Source organism: Schistocerca gregaria, chromosome 5 (assembly GCF_023897955.1).
Source record: "Schistocerca gregaria isolate iqSchGreg1 chromosome 5, iqSchGreg1.2, whole genome shotgun sequence".
NCBI classification, from domain to species: Eukaryota; Metazoa; Arthropoda; class Insecta; order Orthoptera; family Acrididae; genus Schistocerca; species Schistocerca gregaria.
The window spans coordinates 252,690,530-252,709,729 of record NC_064924.1 but is presented as its reverse complement, the minus strand read 5'-3'; the positions used below and the strand labels follow the sequence as shown (position 1 = coordinate 252,709,729).

The 19,200-nt window shown below is 40.0% G+C and overlaps 1 long non-coding RNA gene across 2 annotated transcripts in view; it reads right to left on the bottom strand.

Moving 5' to 3' along the window:
- Positions 1–10,194, bottom strand: part of LOC126272774 (uncharacterized) — an 86,966-nt gene extending 76,772 nt beyond the window's left edge. For both annotated transcript variants that reach the window (XR_007549263.1, XR_007549262.1), the window contains exons 1-2: positions 10,151–10,194; positions 4,121–4,340 (exon numbers count right to left, since the gene is read on the bottom strand). This is a non-coding gene — a long non-coding RNA (uncharacterized LOC126272774). The remainder of the gene's footprint in view (positions 1–4,120; positions 4,341–10,150) is intronic.
- Between the last annotated feature and the right edge of the window lie 9,006 nt (positions 10,195–19,200).

Below are 19,200 nucleotides of genomic sequence, written 5' to 3'. Positions count from 1 at the left end.
CTGTGTCGGATCATACTGAGTTGACAAGGCAGTGTAGCAAAAACATTATCTTTTCCTGTCACTTAAGGAAGTACAACTAATATCCTGGAGCACTGTCGAATGTTAAACCTATTAGCTGTTTCTGAGCTATTTTTGTGTTTTCTTCATGTAGAAACCGCTGGGTAAATTTTAATCGGAAACATAGTTATTACGTCGTGCACGTTACTGTTTAGCTCACACGACGATGAAGTGTAGTTTAGATTTAGGATTTTTCATGACTGACACAAAGAAGGAAAAGTGCAGCCTAGAGAGAATACATTGACTCGGCAGTGTGGATAGCCGTAAAAATCGTATTCTGGTTATATACCGCGGAAGGAATAACCATCAGATTGTAGCGTAGTTTATTAATTAGTAACTTCATCCCGCCACCAACACACATAAGAAACAAATTCTTTTTCCTGTCCCAGGGGAAGATATTCCGCATATCATGCTGCAATAGATGAAAAAATCTGAAGTTGTAACAACTGAAGTAGGTGTATATCTGAAACTATTGTAGTATTGTAATGACTTGCTAATTAAGTTTAGTCTAATAGATAAGCCTTCAGATAGTTGCTATCAAAAAAATGTATTCTCTTCAGAGCAGATGTACCACTTAATGAACACGCTATTGCTAAACAACGAATAAGTGTTATTGTTTTGATTCATGCACTGTGAATTACTGACACAGAATTAAAATAACTAATTCTCGACAAAAACAAATGTATAAGTTCAATCAATCATATAGACTTTACATGTCGTTTTTTACGGAAGCAGCTGCTTTTCTACAAAAGCTAAGGTCACAGACATGTCGTCACGGTCCCTGGTTTTTCTTGCGATCGAGTTGTGAGACACTGCTGCAAAACTTACTCGTAGACACGATCTGGTCATGTCTAACGTGCTGTTTGTTATCGTTACAGCAATGTTCCTACGCATGAAGAAGTTTTTCTCCCGGTGTTTGGGAGGGGAGAAAGACGAGGGTCTGCGACTGGAGAACTTGGTCGCTGTTCGGGGTACTGTACAGGTGAGCCACGTCACGTTTCATCACTGGTGACGTAACATGCAAAGCAGTAAAGTCTGAGAGCTACCTGTCTGTACATAACATGGTCAGTAGATACTGCAGACTGTCACGATTTACTGTAAATGAATGTTTGGTTTTCTATGAACATCCCATGTGACACGTCAATTTAAATAACACGACTTAAATAGGCATCTCTGCTCGAGTGATGATTGTGTTGATTATCTGAAGTACCAGCTAACTACCTAACTCCGTCCAAACAGGCCTCTGATGTTACAAACGTACCGATCGACCGCCTCGTCATCGTCAGCCGACGGACGTCACTGTATGGAGGAACACGTGGTCAGCATTGTGCTGTTCCGGACGTTGTCACTATTCGTGATCAGATATGAAATACCGGCAGCAATGAGTGTCACTGCTGGATGGATGGATTTGATGATCACTGGAGATCATAAGACTCTTCATCCTCAAACTTTAGCTTATCTCCATATCTACATAAAATTATTAAAATTTTCCATAGTCATCTCGACTGTAAGTAGAACAAAGAGTTGGAGTCCTCTTAAACTGACTTCTGCCTTCGCATCAAAAGATAAAGTGCCATAAAATAAGGATGCTAAGAATTCTAATACCACTTGCGTCACAGATCTAGTGGTCGTTTAACATGAGGCCATTAGAAATGTGTTATATTCGGATGGGAGCCATGGTGACTTCAGCATGTCAAAGTCGTATATTCTCTGACCTGCAGGGTAGCCTCACACTGTGTCTCCCTGTGTTCCCTGCAGGCCTCCTTCACTGCATATCTGCTGGCTCTTTCCCCTGGTTCCCACTGGCCCTAGCTCCTCTCCTCCGTGTTATTACCACAACATGTCCCGACTTGTCGCAGTAGGTAAAATAATTTTGATAATCGAACCTGAATGCTGTTTAAACAATTCTGACAATTGTATTGAAGCCCATTAAACTTAACACTGACCTCAGACATGGACAGTTGAATCTAACCATTTATCATTGCGGGAACTTGAGTGCGGTATTTGTTAACACTGAACAAATAACGACGTGAGAGGCTTGAGAAAGGGAACATCCCTCTCCAGTTGTAAGGAATTATGGTGAAAAATATTTTAGGAGCAGAGCTTCACGTAGTATGCTTCCAACACGAGCGACTGGTTGATGACGACTTTTCAGACCATCTGGTTGCCCAGCCAGTCACTTGCTGACCGTGTTTAATATAAGACTGACTAAAGGAAATGTACAGTGGAGTCAGAGATCAGAGAAACAGGAACTGTTAGCAAAACTTGTTATAGTCCCGTTTGCTTTTCTTTACAGGGAAAGAACAAGGAGGAGCTCGTAATAAAAAGACGGTGGCTCAAGTAGTTAAATTGTAGGCCTCTGTCATTCCAGTTTAACTCATCGTACTTAGGATAATGGTAGTGAATGTCGGAAGAACAGAATACTAGCTGATAATACAGCCAATTAGTGAATATCACTAACTCTAGGCCAAAAATTCGAAATAAATGTAAGAATTTGTAACACATGTATATGTAAAGAACTAGCCCTATCTCTGAATTACCAAACATGCTCTGCGCCTAATCAAACTAATAAGTTATTTTCCTTACAGGAGCGTCAGTTCACCCTGGACTCGTTTTTTGAGGAGATACTACAGAAGCGGCTGCAGGAAGAGAAAGAAGACCTTTCTGTTTCGGTGAGTGTAAATTACAACAGTAGAAGGATTAGTAGCATCTGATTTCAAAATGAATTTTTCGTTTTCTCACTACATGATAACTATGGAATATGATACTAGTTACTGGTCTGCTTCCGGGTGTTAGGCCGAATTGTTGTGTTCATTTTGTGGACATTATTTCGACGGACATCCCAGCGATCAACTTCATTTGCTGCGAACTTTGCAGTAATGTGTACTCGCTGCTTGGACTCAAATCAGTCATGGAACGTCACACGACCTGAAGAAGATGGCTCGATCAGTTACTGAAATGTTGACCATAAAGCAGGAACAACAACACGGCATAACCTCAGAGGCACATCATTAACCAGTCGTGTCCAGAAAAATGTTAAAGATAATGGGATATTAGTTATTTGTTAGTATTAATAGTATCTGAGATGTGAAACGATTTGTGTTAGTTGGATACTAAATTGAATTACTATATTCTTAATTTCGATACCTGAACCTTGCTAATTTGTGGTAAATGTTACAATTCGTCATACTTTTATATGACAGGAATTAGCACAAATTCTGAATCACTTCACATGTTAGATAACATGAAAGTAATCAGATCTTTTCCAACAGGAGCGTCAGTTCACACTGGACGCCTTTTTCGTGGAGTTGCTGGAGAGACGGCTGCAGGAGGAGGATTAAGGCGGTGCTGTTACGGTAAGTGGTACTTCGATCTGTCTAAAGTACAACAGATTTTAGTTTCTAAGTGTATTTCTCGTTTCATGATCACATGGTAGCTCCTTCAGAAGGGGAATCTTCAAGATATTAAGCGAGTATAAAGTAATACGATTTTTAATATAACTGAAATGCTGTCAGTTTAGTTATATCACCGTGGCTACCAAATTCTATGGTCGACCACAAACATTCTCGGTACCCATAGTGCTGTTCTTTTATACCAATTGTGATCTCTGATCAGATACAAAACCCTTTCGCGGCATACATATCTTTTCGCTCTAGTATTGGTAGGATATACTTAAACTGAAGAATCAATGGTACATACAGTACCGTTGCCTACACTAACTCATAAATATTATGATAGTTGTAACAGCTATCTACCATCATGGTGAAATAATTTTGTAGACCGTTTCACCACAGTAGATCACACTCCGGGAGGAGTAAATAGGCTAACATCACTGTCGGTAGTTTTCATATTTGCGATAAATAGTATTCTAGGGCTCATGAGTTTGGGCGATAGAAGTACTCCTTCTATGGACAAAGGAAACGACCATTTATTAGCATGTGTTACTACGATAATTTAGCACTTTCCTCTACAGATGCCGTATCAATCCACCATAATAGGGCGAGGTTTATAATTTTCAAATTTATATTTGTCGGCAGATCACTCCAGTGTCCTCCGCGCCCACCTTGGAGGTCTGCACTTCACACCGCGCAGCTCTTGAGAGCCGCCTTGATCACTCCAGTGTCCTCCGCGCCCACCTTGGAGGTCTGCACATCACACCGCGCAGCTCTTGAGAGCCGCCTTGACAGACGCTGGATGTGTTCACGCGTGGCCACCAACGCGACGTCTGGAGAACACCGTCTGGCTGCTAAAATGTGCGACCGCGATATCGCGGCCAATACCACCTGAAACCACAGTTACCAATCCAATAAATCTTTGGATTTATGATATAACACGTCTCGCTACGTCTTTTATATGCAATAGGCGGCGTTGTGGTAGCGCAGGGGACTCGCTTGACGGTGGTTGAAGTTCTCTTTCTACCAGCAAGGTCTGGTGGTCGATGGCTTCTCTTAGTAGATTAAGGCAAACGCAATAATGGTTCCTTAGGTATAAAACTCGTTCGATTTTCTCTCCAATGCGAGTCCTGTCTGCCATTACCTCTCCGTCGATGAAAGTGGAAGTTATACGTGTATAATTCCTACTTGTTATTTCTATTAGAGTTACAAAATGAGTATAAGCAATAATAGTAATAAAAACAGTTGTGCCAATGACACTGGAATGAAAAAATTTGGAATCCGCAGGACTTCTCTTTGAAAATTTGCGCATGAAGCATAACAGGTAAATCATTGACACCAATGATAACACTCGAAAGGCTAGAGTAACTATAAAATGTCTACTAAGGATAACAAAGTAGTCCCTATAATCCCAATATTTACTATTCACCTCAGTGATTCACATGTAATATATCCCTACACACGCAGCATACATTGTTCACTCATTAACTACTGTTTCTTCTTGTAGTAGAAAACTAGACTGATCAGCCAGAACATTGCGACCACCAAACTAAAAGCCGGTATGTCCACCTCTGACACGGATATCAAGGGCGACGTGTCGTGGCAGTGATCCAATGAGGCGTTGGTAGGTCTCTTTAGGGAGTTGGTACCACATCTGCACTGACAAGTCGCTTAATTACCATAAATTCCCGTAAATTGCACTCTGTCCAGCATTAAACTCTAATGTTAGTTCTGCCATACTTGGTCGCCCGTCCTGTTTTACCAGTCTGCCCAGCTTACGACCTCCAACATCTGTAACGAGGAGCGGCCCCGACAAGTCAAGCAGTTTCCGAAATGGCCTTGGAACGCCTCCGGGACAACACAATCAGCCCTCGGTAAAAAAGAGACATATCGCAGGTCTCCCCCATTCGACGCGCGGACGGCACTCTCACCGATACTAGATGCACCGTGAGTTTGTCTGACTAGCAGTCATTCCTCGCCATGTGACGCTGCTTCGCCTGGACCATTTTATATCGACAGTGGGTCGGTTGCCATAACATTCTGCCTGTTCAGTGTCTGTGGGTATGAAGTAGTAGATATGTAAACACACTCAGCAGCTGGTCATAACAGAAGCGCGACAGGTGTCTTTGCAAGTGGGACACATAAATCAAAGCACATTTAATGCAATCAAACTGATGCTGCAATTCACTGAACTGCACTGGCAAAATAACAATTGTCTAGCATGTGGATGTAACCTCAGACGAGTAAACAAAGGAATGAATAGTGCGATCATAATGCTCAGCCTTAAGGGTGACTGAGAATTCAGAGTGAGTTCATGAACGCTGCTACTTATAATGTGGCCCCTATCCCTTTGATTTGTTATGACGTTAAATTTTACTTTCAGGACTAATGTCACAGAGGAAAATGGTGTTAAAGAAGGCACGTTTTTGTTTCATTTTTTATTTACTTCACCAAAAGCAAAGAAGACCCGTTTGGAACATTTATGGGGGTTCGACATGAGCTATATGTGCAGCTTATACATCTGGATCACCTAGACGTAAGGATTTTGTCACAGACTGGAGAATTCAGCAATGTTGATGGCTGTACAGGTAACTTCAACCTGAAGAAATTGACTTAGCTGTTATGTTCCAAAAATAAAGTGACGAAAATGTTTAAGAATATTTGGGTAATTTAAAGATAATTCGTTAGATAACAATGATAAGTAACTACTTTTACACCTCTCTAAGAACATTTGTGTGAAATAATAACGCAAACGCAAAATGTTAATATTTGCACCATTTTTCGTCAGTTGCAGCTTAGATTTTCCTTTATTATATAGATTAAATCTGATTACAAATATTATATATATTATAGACCTCTGAAGTTGCTAGCACGCTTAGGCGAAAAAGTTTGGTAAACACACGTAATTCAGTAGTAAAGGACGAAATATCCTCTTATCTCTATGATTAAACACAATTAGAGTTTTCACAGATGATAACGTTATTTACTACTTGTAAAGTCAGCAGATGACCAAAATGAATTAAAAATGATTTAGATAAGATATGTGTATGGTGCGAAAAGTTGCAACTGACTATGAATAAAGAAAACAGTGTTCTCTCCGCCGATTGGGAAAGCATTGTGTTGCCACCCATATACATAGGGAGAAATGATCATCATGATAACATAAGAGAAATCAGGGCTTTACCAGAAAAATTTAAGTGCTCGCTTTTCCCGAGCGCCGTTTGAGTGTGGAACGGTAGAGAGCTTGAAGGCGATTCGTTGAACCCTCTGCCAGGCACTATATTGTGAATAGCAGAGTAATCACGTAGACGTAGACAATTTATTTCATGGTAGCTGTTAACAATAGGAGGGATACACAAAAAATTGAAATGGCAGTTAAGAACTTCCGACTTACGACACAAAAAAATAGGATAAAGCGATGTAACACAAAATTATAAGGTACTTTAGTACTGCATTTCATAGTTTATAGACATGGAAAAAAATGTAAGGTGAAACAAATAATTTTTCTTCCTAAAATGTGGGCGGTGTTATACAGTACGATAATGGAATAGCAAAGTGAATTGTATTCGTCACAGTTGTCTAAATAACTTTCAGAATGTTGTAAGTTACACCATGCTTAAGGTCTTCTACGTTAGAATTTCTCTTTTCAGAATAATGCGATAGGAAAACCTTCTACTGGTGAATAGAAACAAACTTCGCCTCCTACTCCACACAATTTTATTTTACTTTGAACAGCACCGTGACTTGTACATTTCAATATGTCTCTTCCACATAGTTGCGAAATAGTTAAGTACACAGCTCGTAAATTTATTTATTCTATGAATTCGTTCAGCAGAAGGCTGGGTATGCACCATTTTAACGCATTTTCTAAACATATTACCACCACAACAAATAAGCTGATGCATTTTAGCTTATTCTTCATTCGATACTCTTGAAATTTAGTAAGCCCCACAGGAAACATGTGCGGGCTACATGATATTCATGTCGGGTAGGAATAAAACTTCACTGATCCCCCCTGTTTGCTAACATTACATGGGAGTATACTAACCTATCGGGAGCACTCTGATCTGTTACATCAAAAGTGGGAAGTGGTGACGTTAATATAACACAGCACCCGAAGACGTAGAATTTAAAGGTACTGGACGCACCATTTGTTCAATGGATGGACAAACATAGGTATCTCATATTCTGAAGATGTAAAAGTTCTTTAAATTTGTGAACGGTTGATTTACTTTAACTGAAGGATAATGAAACTAATAAAAATGAAATCTGATAACTTAAGCAAAAGTTTAAATTCTATGAGCGTGTTACTATTTCCATTTGAATATGCAGTGAAGTATCTGAAATAAAACCATAGTCATGGTTCACACACAAGTGGGGAATACGGAAAGGGGCAAATCGATAAATCTTTTGAATGTAATTACTAATTCGGGAAAGTGTTTGAACATCTCTGTTGCTTGTGTAGTTATTCATATAAGGATTCTTTACCCTTTTGCTGTGTTCCAGGTGAGTTTGACACAAGGTTGTTAGAGGGCAGCTGTCAGTACTTGTTATATGACAACACTCCAGTCTTCCTTCAGAAGCTTTCTTCGTTGGATTGATGAACTCAAATACAGTCTTAGTTTCACAATGGCTACATTTATTTGTATACTTTTACTAGAATCTGATAAGGTCCCCTGCTAACAGCACTATTGCACTGTCACTTAAAAACACATTGCACGAATAATAAGATGTACTTCGTTAACTATGTCATATGTAACTCCTTTTCCAGAAAAAAGTTCCAGTTTCCTTCGCAATAAATGGATTCTTGAGACGTCTTGCTGTCGAGTGTCAAAGTACTTCGAACTTTGAAATAAGTTCCAAATCAAAAGCAGATTGGAGTACTATCCCTCTGCGATAGTCCGATACCCTGTAGCTACCTCTCGAAGAAACTGTGAGTGTCTCACAAGGAAAATTTTGGCCTACTGAGGCAAACGGTGAAAATACAGCTACTGCATTTTGCAAAATTCACATCAATCTTATTACACATATCACGGCTAAAATCAAAATAATCGCCGACAATAATTGTACTTAAAGAACTTTCTGAAGCAGTGACTACTAACGTATATTCTTTAACCCAGCAATGGACCAAAATAATACTCTGTTGTGTCGTCAGTTGACATCTAACGAACTTCGTGGTTTTCCTGATCGTACTGGTTTCGTACATTTCGTACAATATAATTAAAACGGGAAATCAACGGTGGTCGTTTTTAAAAGAGTTCCACGCATGTCCACCGGTGACAATCCACAAAATTCCGATAAGAAGTCTAAATGACTTTCCACAGTACACAATGCTCTGGCTTCATCCTGCTCATTTGTAAAGCACTTCCGACAGGGTTCACTATTACAAGATATTCTGTTATAATCGGTCTAAACAGAATCAAGCTAATAAACATGTGTGCATTGACAGTAGCACACTAGATAATATCGATTGCAGGAAATTACAGAATGTAGAGAACTGAAGCTTGCCTACTACTATACAACATTATTGCTTACATCTGGGCGAAATCTGTGTGCTGTTATGTCGTTACAGCACCACAGCACATCGTTCCAGCATTTCAACCGACACATTTACCTCTCCCGTCCATTAATTGCCAGCCTGCGGCGTGAGAACGCTCTACGTCTTTACTAAACTGATTAACAGCTGTGACCGGTCGTGTTCTCATCTGGAGGTGACAGTCGGCGCTGTTTCCGCCCCTCCCTTCGTAATGCCAAACAGGAGCGAATTTTGGCGGTCGGATGTACGGCAGTGTGTCTCAAGTATGGTGAACTATTGGGGAAGACGAGACCCTTCGATAACACCAGTCCACTTTGCCCAATAATATCATTACAAGTCTCAAAATGCAACACAAATTTGATTTAAAAATGGCTATCAAGACGCCGTAATCACCAGATCTCATAAAACCAAAGTATAAAAATCAATTTCAGAAACATAAAAATTCTGAATAATAAATATTGAGCATTACGAGGAAATACTGAAGTATTCAAAACAAAACAACCAGAAGAAAACGATGAAGAATAGTATAAAGAGGCTGGCATCGAAAATGCAAAAATAAAGCATCAAATTAGAGAAATTCAACTGATATAGAAGACATCACACGGTATGTATAAATTAAATGAAAAGCCAGATACCCATACAAAAAACCAAAACCAATATCAGTACAGAAAGCGAAAAAGTAATACCAGTACAGGTAGCCAATGTCACGAAAGTTAACGAAATACGGTAGCAAGCACATCACTTACCCACATAGCTCTAACGAACACTCCAGTACCGATACAGAATGCAAGAAATTACAAAATGGAAAAAATGCAGTAACATGGGTTCACCAATACACCTCACAGAAAATCGCAAAATCCCTGAAATTACGGGTAAATACTCTTTGTGTTCTTAGATGTGAGTTGTTACGCACTAATCTGGATCTGGCGACTTCATTCTGTAGGCAACCAAACTCCTCTAATTCTTCTACATCTTTGTACATTACTTTCAATTACTAAAATCGCGTTCTTCACCCTTTACGTTAGAATAACCAGTCTTCATTTACAATAACCTTTTGAAGACTTACGTTTTTCTTAATTGTTGATGTATCAGTTTTCCTTATTCAGTAATATTACTATTACTATTCGCCAAGTTATTAATTTAATTACATTACAGATTGGCTCACCTTTGAAAAAACATAAGTTGTAAACACTGTGTACTCACGTTACCAAGGCAACAAAAGATAACGTTCAAACTCTAGTTGATTCGGAGTGTAAGAGGAATATAGCGTAAACTCGGTCTTTTCTTAAGTAACTAAACTTGCTTATTCAGAACATGCTCACTCCATCAAAATTTGCACCACTATGTATATATCCAATACAGATTACAAACACAGCATAAGGTGACAAAGCTAGCGCCTCTAACGAAAACAAACCAACGCTACGCACACGTATGACGTCACCCGCCACAGCACCAATACATCACAGCTGAAGCCCGACGGACGATATTGAAGTTTCAGGTCGACACAGTTACTGTTTTGTCATATCACCTACATTCTGCTTTCCCAGGTCAGCTTATTTTACTTGTTAAATTAACGAAATAATACAGCAGCTCAGCACTGCAATAACTTCCTATGCTTGTCTCCTCCTGACAGAATGTTATCTACTGAAACGACGATCAGTCTTTGCAGTTGATACACTTTTCCGTTTCATCCTGTTGGCGATAGACACCTCCATTCTTGTAATACGGGAGGCATCTGGAAAGGAATATGTGTCCCTGCGAGACTATGCAGTTTTGTCGTTCTCATAGTTTTCACTTTGGTTACATGTTGTTGGTAGGCTGTATACCAATAAACTCTGAATTTTGTGACGTCTGTGCAAAATTCTGCTGTTTTTGCAACGATTCCTGGTGTTGCCAGCTTACTAACAAGTGAATAATCCAAGAAGTGATAGCCCAAATTAACTTTTCCAGTCTAACATAAATGTCCACTTTCAGTCGCACCAGTTCCTTATTATCGTGCAGAGCGATAAAAACTTACATGTGGTGAGCCATGGGATACCTTTACTGTATGCAGATTTCTAGTGCTTCTAGAACAGAAATCACACACAGGAATACACTCAGCCGAAGAATGAAGTACTGGTCATAGCTTATCTTTTAACAGCACTTTCTCGTAGTTAGTTGGCCAACGAAAGGTACTAAGCCGCTGGGAAAAGTGCAGGTCAGCCGCGTTTTCAACAAAACACACATAGCTATTGACCTATATCACTGACTCCGTTCGGTTCTGGAAATGTGGAACATGTTTTATGATTACACATTACGACCTTCTTAGAGATCGAGGAAGATTGTCTACAAAAATCATTACGGATTCTACAAACAGACATCCAGCGACATTCAGTTCGATATAATCGTCAATAAGATCTAGAGCAGAAGACAACGAGACCCTGGTGGCAGTCTCTCTTTAGTGAACAAAGTACGAGCAAGCGGCAGTGCGTCCTGTGGCAAGCGGAGCAGTGGATTCCACAGAAATATTCATCTGACAGAATATTACAGTGCATAAAAATTTAAAATTTAAAATCATCCATTCTTCTGCCTCTATGACAGAAAAGTACTTAGCTATGAGGCGTTGATGATTTTAGACATTTATCACACAAGACAAAAAAGAAAAAAAGACGAATTTTTCCAGTTCACAATATTTCAGAGAAAGCGGTTTTACACAACAACTGGATAGAGCTCGTATTCAGCCAATGGGAAGACAGTGCGCCAGCGCTCCTCCTTCCGGCCTTTATCTGCAGCTACCAGTGAACTCGCTGCAGCAGATCGCCGGTAGGAAAGTCGAGTAGAAATTTACCGTACTGCAACTCGCATCAGGCTGCATACAACGTAACTATTTCAAGAGTCGGGAAAAGTTCTTAATTTTGAATGAAAGGTGGAAGTACTGGAAAAATTTGCTATATTCTTAACCTTGATATTTTACACGTTCACTTCCAAGCCCATGCTAATCTTAACGCAGTCATGCACACACCATTTCATTTGCGTTATCAAGCTTATAGTAACATATTTCCCGAAATCTGAACAGCTACTAAGCACGGATTGTTCTTAAATGAAAATTCTCGCCATCCTATTTAGTTTTCGGTGTGTAATCCACTCAAGTTTTTAGTCATCGATCTGCTCAATATGCCACGGGAAATTACTGTCTTTTGTCATACAGAAAATTGCTTAAAAAATCCGTATTTTCTAAAATAACACAGTGCCTTCACTTTAAAGAACTTTTGAGGCATGTAGCACAACGAAAACCAGCAAATTGTCACTTCCTTCGGAGATCATACTACACACGACCGTACCATTGAATCGTTGGGCTCCGACAACTCTAGACTGCTGTAAGCTTGCTCTATCAGCAAGAGAAAATACGCACGAAGAGTACTCAGTTCTGATTGGTCAGTTTTCTTTAAGGCCAATAGGAAAATATTATTGAACATTTTAGTCCGCGCTTTTCATGTCCAACCAATCAACAAATAACATGCTTTCGAAATGTACTATTTTGCGAAATAAATATTTTGTTTATATTTTAACTTATTAACTGTTTTCATTTGCACTCGAATTAGCTTTCCTTTCCCCATAGACTTAGTTGACATATTATGTTACAAAATTCCCCGTCGTACAGCGTTCATCAGTAGAAGAATGATCTACATATTTACTTTAGACCACATTCACGCATAATTGACACTACTAAAAGCATATACAAAACTGTACAGAGATAAATAAACAATTGGCAAAAACATGTTCTTGACCTGTTTCTTGAATGTCTCTGTCGACTACTGTTCTCTGTTGGATGAAAATTAGAACTACGTATTCGACTGAACCCGCTTCCAGACCATCTGTCACTGTGGACGCATGAGTCATTCTCCTGATATACAGGTTCTAGACACAATGATCAGATTCGCCAATATCGTTACACACTCTCTAAAACTGTGTGATCTGTTGTAGTTTGTGATGTTTCTGAGCTTGTACTTCGTGGAAATTGTGGATGCAGAAACTCATCAAATCCAGGATACCCAACATCTTCTAGATTTCATTAAGGTTTCATTGCTGGATGTGATACCGTATTTAACGATCATCTTTAGAAGGCTGCTGGTCTCAAAAGCCCACGTAAACATATTCAAAATTTTATTCTTTCTTGTACCAGTTAGCGCAGATAAGACAATGACATTGCAACAACTTCACTTTTTATCATAATATTCAGATTTGTTTCCTCTAATGGGAAATCTGTAGCAAGGTCTTTGATATTCCTGATACCTTGTGAACAGGGTCCAAAAACGTTAGTATAATTGATTAGAGAAATCGTAATATAGTCATTTCTCAGAGCTGCAATTGCACGGGTGTCATGAGTGGTCGTCTTTCAGATGCACTGACTCTTCTGAATGAACATTTTGAACATGCCTATGTAGTTCATTTTTATGCCCAAACGCAGGATCTAATTTTAACCTACGCAGAGAGTCAGAATACGGACGTTAGAAGATATTTCGTTGACCATTGTGAGCTTCTTAGATTTACACATGCTCTTCACAGTATGTTACTGACATACTGAGCAGGAAAGTCTGCCCTGTTTCCTACACAAGGCGGAATTTTAAATCAAGAACTGTGCAAACTGTGTATAAAAATAGTGACTTCTAGAATGCCTGGAGAAAACTGAGAGTCGATCTCGACCAAACATTACAATTATTTAAGCAACAGTGCACCGTCTGAAATGAAGGCGCAGGGCATTTCAATTTTGGTTGTCTGTATTTACAAACACACTGTGCCAACAATGCTGCATTCTACAGCCAATTACAAGAATGAGTAGTTGACCCACTGTGTGTACAACGAGGGGTAAAACACTGCAAAAATATATTCGAGCAAAGATATCTGACATGATTTACACGTGCAGAGAGCTACTGCATCTTGCACAGAGATAGGGCCAGAAATATGAATTACAAAAAAACGATTGTTTCAAAAGAAGTGTGAGATAAAATTGTCGCTCAAGTTGCTGAAAGTATTGAATTTACCTGATATCTCGTAGCTGCAAATTTATTTAATTCCGAAAAGTGTCTGCCGAATGCAGGTCAATTTCTTCAAACATAGCTACTGCTAGCATCCTTTCTTTCAGGAGTGCTAGTTCTGCAACGTTCGAAGGAGAGCTTCTGTAATGTTTGGTAGTTAGATGACGAGATACTGGAAGAAGTAAACCTGTGAGTACCGGAACTGAGTCGTGCTTCGGTAGCTCAGAAGTTAGAGCACTTGCCCGCGAAAGGCAAAGGTCCCGAGTTCGACTCTCGGTCGGGCACACAGTTTTAATCTGCCAGGAAGTTTCATATCAGCACACACTCCACTGCAGAGTGAAAATCTCATTCTGGAAACCTCCCCCAGGCTGTGGCTAAGCCACGTCTCCGCAATATCCTTTATTTCAGGAGTGCTAGTTCTGCACGGTTCGCAGGAGAGCTTCTGTAAAGTTTGGAAGGTAGGAGACGAGATACTGGCAGAAGTAAAGCTGTGAGTACTGAGCGTGAGACGTGCTTCAGTTTTAATCTGCCAGGAAGTTTCATATCAGCACACACTTCGCTGCAGAGTGAAAATCTCACTCTGGAAACCTCCCCCAGGCTGTGGCTAAGCCATGTCTCCCCAATATCCTTTGTTTCAGGAGTGCTAGTTCTGCAAGGTTCGCAGGAGAGCTTCTGTAAAGTTTGGAAGGTAGGAGACGAGATACTGGCAGAAGCAAAACTGTGAGTACCGGGAGTGAGTTGTGCTTCGGTAGCTCAGATGGTAGAGCACTTGCCCGCGAAAAGCAAAGGTCCCGAGTTCGAGGCTCGGTCGGGCACACAGTTTTAATCTGCCAGGAAGTTTCATATCAGTACACACTCCGCTGCAGAGTGAAAATCTCATTCTGGAAACCTCCCCCAGGCTGTGGCTAAGCCACGTCTCCGCAATATCCTTTATTTCAGGAGTGCTAGTTCTGAACGGTTCGCAGGAGAGCTTCTGTAAAGTTTGGAAGGTAGGAGACGAGATACTGGCAGAAGCAAAACTGTGAGTACCGGGAGTGAGTTGTGCTTCGGTAGCTCAGATGGTAGAGCAATTGCCCGCGAAAGGCAAAGGTCCTGAGTTTGAGTCTCGGTCGGGCACACAGGAAGTGTCATATCAGCGCACACTCCGCCGCAGAGTAAAAATCCCATCTGGAATTCTGGAATTCCTACTCGAAAATAATTTGCAGAAACATTGTAAGCAAACAACGAAACTTCTGAAAGTGACTGTTACCATACTGGTGACATATTCTGACGAAGACAGAAGGCTTTCTGCGACGTGCTGTGAGTCAGCAGCTCCTAACAGCAGTCGCAGCGCTCTCAATCACGGACATTGTCAGCAGCGTTGGAGAATTCAGTGAATTGAATGAATGCATCACTGACAGAATCTCTGAATTTAAGGAGAGGAAAATGGGCTTTCGTGCAAACATCCATTGTAAAGTAAGTGTATTTCCGTAGAGTAGCTATTTATTATTATTATTAAACCATGTGTGTTAGTCATTTGAAACTTTGTAGACCATTTTACAGTGAACCCCTAGAAAAATCTTCGCGAACCGCCACAGGTACAAGCCTACCGAGTAGCAGAACAAATGACTAGTTTCAGGACATTCTAGCAAACAGAAATAACATGTGTAACTCAAGATTAAAAATCGATACATATAGTCCAGGGGAGCTCTACAGGACAATCAAAGTTTGCAATACTCTGTATGTAAATGATGTAGCGGATAACGTCGTAAGCTTCACGGGGCTGTTCTCAGACTATGCTGTTGTCTGCAGGAAGGTTGCAAACTCAGACAACCGTATCGAAATGCGGGAAGACATGCAAACAGTTCACGATTGGTCTAGTTGACACTGTACGTAAATATATGTAACGTACTGCACGTGCATGTTGAAGAGTTTGGCGATAAAATATCGATTACAATAACAACCACAAAATTTATCATGATAGCTATTCTACATGGACAAATGAGGCAAGATCAACTAAAAATTGTCGCAGAGAGGTAGAGGAGTATCTAAGATTTTTTGTAACAATCTGAAGGGAACTACCTCACCCACAAGAAAAGTGGTTTTCAAAACACTCGTTTGGCATTTCTTGACTATTATTCATCAGTCAGATCATTATCAGGTAAGATTATTAGAAGAAGCACCGATGATGCGATGAAGAGCGTCGCGTTTCATCACGGGGTCATTGGTAAGCGGGAGTGTTACCGAAGTATCCAACGAACTCCACTGGCAGGCGCTGCAAGAGAGATGTTGTGCACCTGGAAGAGGTTCACTGTTTAAAATTTAGAAAATGTACTTCCAAGAAGAGCTGGGCGTCATATTATTTTGTCTTAGAGAAGCCTCTAGAATTGATTACACCTAGAGAGTTAAGCATATACCATAAGTACCCTCTGCTACACAAAATATTGTAGCTTTAAGTGCAGATGTAGAAGTAAATGTTTCCTTCAAATTGCTCTGACTATTTCGTGGTTTATAAAATGCTGTCAAACGGTGAGATGACGTGGATCAGTGCTGTGCAAGTATATGATGTCTCACGTCTATCGTTGTCCTTGCCATGGATCTACTTCGATTATTTCTATTGCCTGCTTGCTATGTAGCCGAATCAGGAGCTTATTACCAACGGTCAGTTACGTTCTTACTATATCAGGTCGTAATGCTGTTCCGATTTAGCGATTCCACTGTAAAGCTTCAATAAAAGAGTATTTGGTGTGAATGTATCTTGACGTTTCAGACAGCCATTGAACCTATTTGTTGCCGAGAACCTACTGCGAATATACCTCATGTATTTCCTAACGACTATAGTCGCTGCAGTTTATGTATCTTCGGACATGGTTGCAAGCTTGTCCGAAGGAACTTCACATCATAATTAGGAATGACACGGACACTGTAATATCGTATTTATCCGCCGGCACCGAGCAACTGACTTTCAAGGAAAATGTCTCCTCTATGTGGGCAAATTCGAAGGTCATTCAATGATTAAAGAGACAAATTGGTCTGGAAAAAAAGCGTTTATTTTTACAAAACAATGCTTGTTCTATATTTCAACATAATCCCCTTGAACATTTATGCACTTATTCCAGCGGACTACAAGCTTTTTTATTCCAGCTGCAAAAATCTCTTTATCTTGATGTTTGAACCAATTTCCCACAAAATTTTTCACGTCCTCGTTGCCCTGGAACCTCTTCCCACGTAATTGAATTTACTTTAAAAATATATCGGTCTTGCTGGAAACTTAAGTTTCATACTGTTCAGATTTACGCCTGCCAGCCGGAGCGTGGACTGAGAATTTTCCGAGTGTTTGCTCAAGGGGGAAGAGTGTATCATACCATAGAGAATATCTTTGGGTGTTCCAGTAAAAGAAGGGTTTTGTTATCAAGCGTTCACAGAACATTCCGTTTTATCTACGATTTTCTACAGACTATTGACATTTTTGGATTTTACCTGCATTGAACTTCAGTATCCGTGAAAGGAAACAATTTTTGTGTTGATGAATATCATTTGGATAATAAAAGGGAACAGAAGATTATTCTTATGTTTTGTTGCAGGGGTGTTCTGAGCACGGAGTACTTCACAACCGATATAAAATTGGGTCTTAAAAATCAAAAAGACTATAGCAACCTTTGTGGACGTCACGAAAGCATTCAACTCTACCGAAAGACAGTCTCGGAAGGACGCTGAAGAACAGAGGATTAGACAGCACTACACGAGAACAACAGAAGCTTAAGACAAGCGTAAAGTTCAATGGAGTTTGAGGACAAGACCGGTATAAAACATGGAGACGGATTGCCACCATATTTGTTCAAGGTAGTGCTGGACGAAACGATCAGAAAGTGGAAGCAATAAACCATAAAGTGGCAGCACCAAGGAAACAAGTGGCAATCAAAACGGACAACAGAATTCAAATAAGCTGCCTAACCTTATCGAACGACATTGTAATAGTGAGACGGAAGAAGACGCAAGGGAGCAACTTGAGGGCTTACACAAGATAACTAGAACGGTGGGACTAAGGAGCGCCTACAACAAGAAAAAACTGGAAAATACCTTCAGATAGAAGTTTCAATAGCTGTGAGAGAATATGACAGGAAGAAACTGGTGCAAGGGGCAATACGAAAGCGGATGAAGAAGATAAAATCAGCCTTCTTAAACGCCTGAGCTTTATGGAATAAAAATAATATTCCTACGGTTATAACGACATTACAAGGCAACAATGAGGAATGTCGTACAATATGTGGTTGAAATGATAAAACTAGGGAGATATGTTGCCAGCAAAATAAAGAAAGCAGAGAGAAAAATACTGAGGAAAATATTGGGCACTAAATGTGATTGAGAAAGATGGATGTGAAGATCTGGGGAAGAACTGTACAAGAGGATTAGGACAATATCGGGAGGAATAAAAATGAAAAACACAATTTTTTGTACGACGTATGATCATGATGATAAGAATAGAATGGTCAAAAGAATATTGGGAACGGTGTAGGACGGAGGAAAAGTGGTGTTGTAATCAGGAATAATTAGTAAACACTTAACAATATTCCAAGGATTAAAGACAGAGAAGTATATAGGAAAAGGGTTTAGGATCAGCAGTGAAATAGGAGAGAAGGATACTGACGATTTTGGAAGAACAGCGGAAAGAATGGGAGGTTTTCGGAGGTGGAGACGGGAAAACACCGAGGGCTACCCGTGAACTGACAGGAGTCAGCCCTGGATCTACGATATTTTCGAACCGGGGCAAAAACTTAATAGTGCCCCCCCCCTCCCCATCGAGCGTTTGAGATAGGACGTCAAAAACTAAAAGAAATAGATTTTTAAAAATGTACTCATTTTGTACCATACATCTTTCTGAAGGGTTTGATATAAAATACATATATTTTCAAGCAAATATAAGACATGTTTTTTAATCTTAAGTGTGCTAAAGCGCAGTGTCATGTCTCTTCACACAGCATTCTTCTACCGCGCGTCATCTTATTTCGTCTGTGGAATTCTAACGCGTATATTTTGTAATAGAAGCCATCAAACTTATATTCAGATGCGTGGAAATTAAAATGTCATGTGGTGTCTCTCCTGCTCTCAGTCGACTGATTTGACACCTACCCCCTTAAAAAAAACTCACAATTGATAGTAGGTGGGATTCAAAAAATGGTTCAAATGGCTCTGAGCAGTATGGGACTTAGCTGCTGAGGTC